Consider the following 7381-nt stretch of genomic DNA (forward strand, 5'->3'; position numbering starts at 1 on the left):
CGCACCAAATATTTGTGCGGCCAAGTCTGAGCAAAATGAACGCGCGCGTGAATGATAGCTGATTAAAAATAACTGATATCATTTCCAATATTATTGGTTGATGTTCAAATTATATTCGTAATTATATACGTCAATTATGACCCACTACAAAAATAAAAATTGCGCATGACTATCTATCGTTCTTATTTAATTTCAGAATGGCATAGTGTGGAGTGGCATTATAAAAGGAATACTTATTATCGTAGTCATTTGACAGTTTTGGTGACACTTTCACATTCTGTCACAGCGAAGTGTGTAGGCCCACTCTTTAATTTGATATTAACGTCTATCCAACAACTTTGTCAGTAGAAAAAGGCGCGAAATTCAAATTTTCTATGAGACAATAACCCTTCGCGCCTAAGCGTCTGTAGACTTTTTTTTTTCAACAAACGTATTATATTGACTATTTCGTGCTCTTTCAATTCATAGTTTACGTTCCATAATAAGTATAACATACTAAGTTCCATAATAAGTATAACATAGTATAATAAGAGTCGACGTGAAATATATGTTTACATTTTTGCACCTTACTCCTTTGCAATAAGGCGAAAAGTACGGCTTTAAAATGACAACGTTTTACACAAAAATAAAACGCTAATTAAATAACTTACCATATTCGGAACCTAAGAATAAATAATATTGAGAGTGGCAACACTGTCGTAGGGGGCTATTCATAAATTTAAGTCATTTCAAATTTGGGGAGGGGGGGTCTGGACATCGGATGATGGTAGCATGACGCAGGAGGAAACGGTGTCATTCGAAGCATGATTTTTTGATGATTTTAGGGGGGGGGGGACAAAAATCGTCAAAAATAGATGACGTCATGTATGGACAGCCCCTAGGTCGTATTGTCTTTTTCTAGCATATACCTCCCTCTCTCCCTCACACTCCTACCACACAGGCAGGTTGCTTTGTCAGTTATACAAGACAAATTTTCAAGTCATTGTCTCAAAATTATACATATTTGCACCATGCAGGATTAAAACATTAGGTTCCTATTTGTTAACTTATAGATTAGTAAATTATAAGACAACATTATTGGTAGCCATCTTTTATTGAACCAGTTCCAAATCCAAATTCAACCATAAACTAAAACCATAGACTATTACCATAACGTAACATTCCTCTCCTTCACAGAATTATAACTCAAAGAGTAAAGTAAGTATATAGGTATTATAACTACAACTATAACTAAGATTCAATTAGTCTCGACGGAGCCTTGACTATTCGGCCAGACCTCGTCTTATACAAATCAAGATTTGGTTCCGGAGTATCATTGATTCCAGTAGAGCTTTGACTCGCTTCACTTGTATCAATGAGCTCCTGAACATCAGTTTCTTCTGCTTCATAAAAGGATTCACAGTCGCTATCGTTACTATCATAGTTTATAACATAAGAGTTAGGATTAACAGACTCATTTTCAGTACAATTAGTTGACTCATATTCATTTATATTACGCAAATGTTGTCTGTTTCTCCTATATTGGCGACCTTGTTCATCCTTTACAATATAGGAACGAGGGAAGTCAGCCTTCTTTACAACACTTCCTTTTTGCCAGCGATCATCTGACATCTTTTTCTTAAACATGATACCCTGACCTATCTCTAATTCTCTTAGAGGTCTAGCAGTTTTATTGTAGTGGTTTTCAACCTTATGTTGCAACTCTTTATCTAAGAAATAATTTCTAGTATATATTTTAGGCTTTAAATAATTTGCAGACACAGGACAACGGTCATTAAGGTTCCGATTGAACAAAAGATTAGCTGGAGAAGGGCTATTTTCCTTCGGACTATTTCTGAAATTTAATAACGCTATATAAGGATCTGTGTTATCCTCTTTACATTTTTTTAGTATAGATTTGACAATTTTGACCGAAGATTCCGCTAAACCGTTCGACTTTGGGTAGTCAGGAGACGAAGTAATATGCTTAAAACCATATGCATCCGCAAATTCTTTAAACTCTTTACAAGAATACTGTGGACCATTGTCACTTACAATCTCTAAAGGACAACCATGTCTAGCTATCATAGACTTAATATTATTGATGATAGTCCTTGAAGACAATTCATTTAATCGAGCAACTTCAAAAAATTTACTGTAATAATCTACAACAACCAGATAGTATTGTTTATTAAATTCAAAAAGATCAGTGCCTAACTTTAGCCATGGTAGTCTAGGTATGTCATGAAATTGAATTGGTTCTTTAGTATTATTTTTCCTAAATAAGGCACATGTTTGACAGTTGTTGCAGAGTTCTTTAATTTGACTTGTCAATCCAGGCCAAAATAGAACGTTTTTAGCTCTCCGAAGACATGTATTTAATCCTAAGTGACCTTCATGAATAATTTCTAGCATCATTTTTTGTAATGCTACTGGTATCACAATAAGATTATTTCTTAAAATTATCTGGTCGACTAGGGACAATTCGTTGCGAAAATTCCAGAAAGGTTTTACTAATTCATTTAAGTTATTCTTAGAATTTGGCCAACCATTATGTATATAGTCTTTTAAACAGGACAATGTGGCATCCTCATTCGTTTTCATGGCAATGAGTTGTCGCTTGTCACTTGAAATAGGCAACGAATCTATCATGACCTCAACATGACAAACAATTTCTTTGTTGAACTCTTCATCAAATTCCTTCGTTTCATCATTCTTGTCAACTAGGAAAGAGCGACTGAGAAAATCTGATATATACATTTGTTTTCCAGGTACATACTTAACAGTAATGTCATACCCTTGTATTTTAAGCATCATTCTTTGTAGTCTTGCAGGTACTAAAGACAGGGGTTTTTTAAATAAAATTTCTAATGCCGAATGATCGGTTTCAACTAGGGTATGTTTTCCTAAAATATACTTATGGAATTTGATGCATCCAAATACAATAGCAAACATCTCGCGTTCAACCTGGGCATAACCTTTCTGACATTCAGTTAGTGCCTTAGAAGCGTGTGCAATAGGCTGTCTGTCTTGTAAAAGACAGGCGCCTACTCCTTCCGAGCTGCAATCTACCGAAACGACAACATCTTTATTACTGTCAAATAATTTAAGCGTGGGAGCGTTCGTTAATGCCTCCTTAAGTTTATTAAAAGCATTTTCATGAGAAGGAAGCCATTTAAATAATATGTCTTTTTTAAGAAGCTCGCGCAACGGGCTTGTAATAGTCGAGTAATTGTTGATAAACTTTGACAAGTAATTTGTCATTCCTAAAAATCGTTCAAGTTCTTTCTTATCATGAATGCATTTTAATTCGGAAATGGCCATTACTTTAATTGGATCAGGTTTAACCCCTTGGTCACTTACAATCATGCCAAGAAATGTAATTTCTCTACACAGAACTTGGGACTTCTCCCTATTGAATTTGACATTACATTCTTGAGCTCTTTTCAATACATTTAGTAACACTTTATTATGTTCTTCCACCGTGCTGGTATAAATTATTAAATCATCGACATAAAATTGTACATTATCAATATCACTAAAAGTCTCTTCCATGCGTTCCTGAAACGCTTCTGTTGACACGGAAAGCCCAAATGGCAATCGTTTATAGGAGTAGTTACCAAATGGAGTAGAAAACGTGCATAATTTTGAACTTTCTGAGTCAAGCTGTACTGTCCAAAACCCACTGCTACAGTCAAATTTAGAAAAATACTTAGAGCCTGATAACTTATCCAGTATGTCATCAACCGTTGGCAATTGCTTGTGTTTTCTGATAATGAATTTATTTAAGTACCGAGGGGTCCGAGGGTCAATACATACGCGTATTTTATTGTTCTTTTTTTTTATTACAACAGTTGAGTTGACCCACTCCATCGGATCCTCATTTTTGGTGATTATTTGCTGTCTCACCATATTGTCCAACTCGTCCTTAAGGCTCTGTCTTAGTGCTATAGGGACCCGACGAGGTGGATCGGCTCTGGGGATTGCATTTTCCTGTAAAACAATTTTATAGGGTTTTTTAAAACAGCCTATACCATTGAACAAATTAGTATACTCTGACATGATTCTATTTGTGTCAGTGTTATTCGAGACATTTATAGTATGAACCATGTTTCTAGTGACTAATTTAAGTTTCATGCAAGATCTTAGGCCTAAAATTGTCATACAATCTGTGCTCACAATAACAAAATCAATGTTATCAAACTTTCCATTCTTGAGATAAGATTTAATGGTGCACACACCTTTGACAGGTATGCACTTATCATGAAGTGTCACTAATTTAATGCGCTTAGTAACTATAAATCTCTCATCAAGGTTCAGCGACTTATAAGTAGCTAAGGACATGCAGTTTACCTGCGCACCAGTGTCTAGTTTGACGTTTATAGACTTATTATTTATAATCATAGACTCAATCCACTCACATTCGCATTCACACTCACTGTTGATACAGCCAACGAAGAAGGACTCCTCGCTGTCGTCTTCAACCTGCTTCTCTGTTATGGCTGCAACCTGTTTGTTTCTGCAAACCTTCGCAAAATGATTAGGAATACCACACTTCTGGCACTTGCAACCTATAGCTGGGCATTGATGCGTGCGATCCCAGTTATTGCCGCAGCGATAGCATTTTCTTGTCTTGACGCTTCTTGTTTTTGAAGTATTGACATTGTTGACGTTATGTACTGGCGAAGTGCTGACGTTGAGCACGGAGGTCGCACCTATCTCATTCGTTAGTTCCGTAACTTGCTTTTGAGACAATTCCGCAGCTCTGCACATGGTGATGGTCTTCTGCAGCGTCAGATCCTCCGTGCGCAGAAGCCTCTCCTTCATAGCAGTATTAGCTAGACCTATGACGATAACGTCTCTCACGAGTTCCTCTCTCTTGTCACTGAAGTTGCATGTCATACTTCTGTTCTGAAGGTCAGTAAGGAAATCGTCGAAGGACTCTGTAGCTCCTTGTGCCCTTGTAAAAAATTTGTGGCGTTGCATCGTGATGTTAACTTTAGGAATGAAATATGCATTAAATTTCTTTAGGACTTCTACAAAGGTTTGCTTTGGCTCCAAATTAAACGAATTGTATATTTCTACACCCTTATCACCCATGTTATGGAGCAGAAGAGCTGTTTTACGGTCATCGGAAACAGCTTCAAGGTCCTCGGCAAGAAGAAATATTTTAAATTTTTGGACCCACAATTTCCAATTCTCTTCCATAGAATCCGTGAATTCTAATGGTCGTATGTATGAGTAAGCATGTCCCTGCTTGTGTTGTGGACATTGTAATGCCGGCGAATTTGCCGCATCTGGTGAAATTTTACTTGACTCACCCATTTTGGTATTTCACATTTATTATTTTATACTTGTGACACCATATTTGTTAACTTATAGATTAGTAAATTATAAGACAACATTATTGGTAGCCATCTTTTATTGAACCAGTTCCAAATCCAAATTCAACCATAAACTAAAACCATAGACTATTACCATAACGTAACAGTTCCGAATAGAGATACACCGGATATTCGGTTACTATCCGGTATCCTATCTCGCCCTTATTTATACTAAAATAAGGGTACTAAATAACTATGCTTGATATCGGAATATAATCGTACTCGATTATTATTTTAAAACAATTTAAACGTTCCATTCACTAGCTCGTGCACTAATTTCGTACCTAGTGATAGACCTATATACCGCGCGAAAGTTCATTACGAAACAGGCCAAAACTTCCACAATGCGCACCTGAAAAACCTGAATATTTCCGCGGGCCGAATATTCGGCGGCTGAATACCGAATATTCGGCCTATGGTCAGGCCGTACATCCGGTATCCTGTATGCGGCCAAACAACTATCCGTTGCATCTGTAGTTCCGAATATGATAAGTTATTTAATTAGCGTTTTATTTTTGTGTAAATGCTGTCATTAAACAGCTGTACCGATATTCGGAACCTAAGAATAATATTGAAACATGTTTGTTATCGCCTGGTGGTAGGAAGACGCCAAACCAATGTGATTATACATATCCTATGATATACTTATTATGTGTATGGGGCTATTCATAAATTACGTCATTTCAAATTAGGGGGGGGGGGGTCTGGACATCGGATGACGGTAGCACGACGTAGGAGGAAACGGGGTCATTCGAAGCATGATTTTTGGATGATTTTAGGGGGGGGGGGGTCCAAAATTGTCAAAAATCGATGACGTAATTTATGGACAGCCCCTATGTAATATAATTATATTATGAGTGTTTAATTAATTATGTAGTACGTACACCCTTTATTGTAACACCTGTGAGGAGAGAGATATTTAGTAAAGTATACAATTTGATAGGTACATTTTGTAAAATTAACATTTATTGTATTTATTTATTTATTTCAAATAACAAATTGCACCTTACAGCTAATGCCAAAGCGGCACAATTTGGAACACATTAACAACATAAAGCATTTTTAACATTATTTATAACAATACAATATATAGCTAAGACACATGTATTCATTATGGTATGCTACTCTTAGGCATCTCTCTTTCTAATATCCACTTGCACTTTCACATCACTATTCCGGATCGTTTTTATTTGCTAAATAATTAAACGGACAACTGTAGTACATTGTAGGAGAGGACGGAAAACCGCTAAAAGATGGACGAGTGAGTTTGAGGGCCGACACGTTGGTGGAGGCCCTCGAATAATACGACTCCATCTTTAGCGTTTCCGGCCGAGGCATTACATAGTGCTTTTCACGACTACTGCGAGGAAATAAGGAAACATTTGCATAACTATAAGTACTAGCACGCGATTTCTCTGGTAGCAAATTACTAGCCACTGCCTGTGCTGTCTCTTGAATTTCGGTAGGCGTCAGCGTAAGAATATCATTTTCTTCACTAGAAGAACTCATTTTTATAGCGAGCGTAGATACGTGTTTCTTATATTTTATAGTACTATCCAATTCAGTGATAATTTTCCGATCCCGCCTTTTTTCTTTTTTATCACATTTAAGAGGCGTTTTTATGTTGTTTGCTTCAAACCGACTCTAAACTTAGAAGCGTTTTTGCTAAAAAACCACAAACAGCTACAAAAGTAAAAAACGCCTTAAGCGTGAATCGAATGAACTGACTGAATGAATGAATAGTTTGACATTTCGTTTTTTTTTAAACAAGAAATTGGTCCTATAAATAACCTAAATTTATTTTTGAAGGAAAAAGTTGCGCCAAAAAAGACCTTTTATTGATTTTTATGTTTTAAATTATACTCATTGCTGTAGCGAACTGTCACCAATGACAGATGATGATAATAATGAAACATTGTAGTAGTGGTGGTTCAGGTGCTACAGCTATTGCCTACTTTCCAGCTTGGTTTTAGACCATCTATTGCCACATTTCCGAACAGTGGCGTGAAAAATTTAAT

General features: G+C 36.4%; 1 long non-coding RNA gene across 1 annotated transcript; it reads right to left on the reverse strand.

Annotated features, from left to right (window-relative positions):
- Positions 1–1074: 1074 nt before the first annotated feature.
- On the reverse strand, positions 1075–5465 carry LOC134798403 (uncharacterized). The gene is made up of 2 exons (XR_010145179.1): positions 4401–5465; positions 1075–3972 (listed from the first exon to the last, which is right to left on the reverse strand). It is a non-coding gene; the product is annotated as an uncharacterized LOC134798403 (long non-coding RNA).
- Between the last annotated feature and the right edge of the window lie 1916 nt (positions 5466–7381).

This window comes from Cydia splendana, chromosome 16, assembly GCF_910591565.1.
Source record: "Cydia splendana chromosome 16, ilCydSple1.2, whole genome shotgun sequence".
NCBI lineage: Eukaryota > Metazoa > Arthropoda > Insecta > Lepidoptera > Tortricidae > Cydia > Cydia splendana.